Source organism: Coregonus clupeaformis, unplaced genomic scaffold (genome assembly GCF_020615455.1).
Source record: "Coregonus clupeaformis isolate EN_2021a unplaced genomic scaffold, ASM2061545v1 scaf2239, whole genome shotgun sequence".
NCBI classification, from domain to species: Eukaryota; Metazoa; Chordata; class Actinopteri; order Salmoniformes; family Salmonidae; genus Coregonus; species Coregonus clupeaformis.
The window spans coordinates 18085-20126 of NW_025535693.1; positions in this window are offsets into that span (position 1 = coordinate 18085).

Below are 2042 nucleotides of genomic sequence, written 5' to 3' on the forward strand. Positions count from 1 at the left end.
TTTGTTGTACACAAACGCATATATCTTCAAAACAGGGGCTGTGATTCAAAGATATGTGCATTGTCGACCACTCTCTATAGCAATCATTCATATAAGGTTCATTTGTAATTTGGGTGAACTATCCCTTTAACATTGTAAACTGTTAGGAGGAATTATTGTATTGGAAACTTCATATTATAAACATTAGTTATGTATTCTATGGAGTTATGGTTGCGTTCATTTCAGAGAGAACTGATTTGTCACAAGTGTTACAACTGCTATGTATTTTCTCCATTGCTCTATTCAATCAAAATGTACTCTATATTAGGTGAGTCTTCTGTATACAGCAGTTTTATATTGCTGCTACAGTATGCTATTGAATACATAGTGTTATGTGGTAATGAGCCAAAATCAGTTTGGCTACTGGTACATGGTACATATAGTATATACAAAATGATGAATCTGACCAAGTCCTAGGGTTAGAAGTGAGCCAGGGGTGTGTTCAGTTCGCTTCAACGTTTGCTACGTTGAGTGACTGAATAATACGTTTCCCCAAACAGGTGCGTACTGTTCTTCAACAGCCTTTGAGGCACGTTTGCTCCCGTTTGGTGGGTGTGGTGAGGTGTGGCCTGATCATTATGGGTGTGACCATTTGTAATCGCAAAACTTGTGCAGCACACCTCTGGGCCACCATAATCAAAACGTATTTCAACTCGTCGTTCAGCACAGTACCATTTCCATTTAATTCAACGTTACACACATTCTGTCATACTTAACGCAACACCGGGTTGAACATATAGCTGGGGTTATGGTTAGTGTTAGGATTAGCGTTAGTGTTGAGGCTAGAGTTACGGTTGAACCAAAATGTGCATTGAGCCAGGGATGTAGCTCAGTTGGTAGAGCATGGCGTTTGCAACGCCAGGGTTGTGGGTTCGATTCCCACGGGGGGGCCCCCCCAAAAAAAGGTGATATTTTGTGTTGGATAATTTATTTTGAAATGGATAAAGTTGTTATTTTGAGTTGGCTAAACGGATTGATTAATTTGACTTGGCAAAAATACTTTTGTATATATAGTGTATGTGGACACCCCTTCAAATTAGTGGATTTGTCTATTTCAGCCACACCCATTGCTGACAGGTGTATAAAATCTTGCACACAGCCATGCAATCTCCATAGACAAACATTGGCAGTAGAATGGCCTTACTGAAGAGCTCAGTGACTTGCAACGTGGGACCGTCATAGGATGCCACCTTTCCAACAAGTCAGTTCGTCAAACTTCTGCCCTGCTAGAGCTGCCCCGGTCAACTGTAAGTGCTGTTATTGTGAAATGTAAACATCTAGGAGCAACAACGTCTCAGCCGTGAAGTTGTAGGCCACACAAGCTCACAGAACGGGACCGCTGAAGTGCGTAACGCGTAAAAATCATCTGTCCTAGGTTGCAACACTCACTACCGAGTTCCAAACTGCCTCTGGAAGCAACGTCAGCACAAGAACTGTTCGTCGGGAGCTTTATGAAATTGGTTTCCATGGCCGAGCAGCCGCACACAAGCCTAAGCTCACCATGCGCAATGCCAAGCGTCGGCTGGAGTGGTGAAAAGCTCGCCACCATTGGACTCGGGAGCAGTGGAAACACGTTCTCTGGAGTGATGAATCACGCTTCACCATCTGGCAGTCCGACGGACGAATCTGGGTTTGGTGGATGCCAGGAGAACGCTACCTGCCCCAGTGCATAGTGCCAACTGTAAAGTTTGGTGGAGGAGGAATAATGGTCTAGGGCTGTTTTTCATGGTTCGTGCTAGGCCCCTTAGTTCCAGTGAAGGGTAATCTTAACACTACAGCATACAATGACATTCTAGACGATTCTGTGCTTCCAACTTTGTGGCAACCGTTTGGGGAAGGCCCTTTCCTGTTTCATCATGACTTGACTGGCCTGCAAAGAGCCCTGACCTCAACCACATCAAACACCTTTGGGATGAATTGGAACGATAACTGCGAGCCAGGCCTAATCGCCCAACATCAGTGCCCGACCTCACTAATTGTGGCTGAATGGAAGCAAGTCCCCG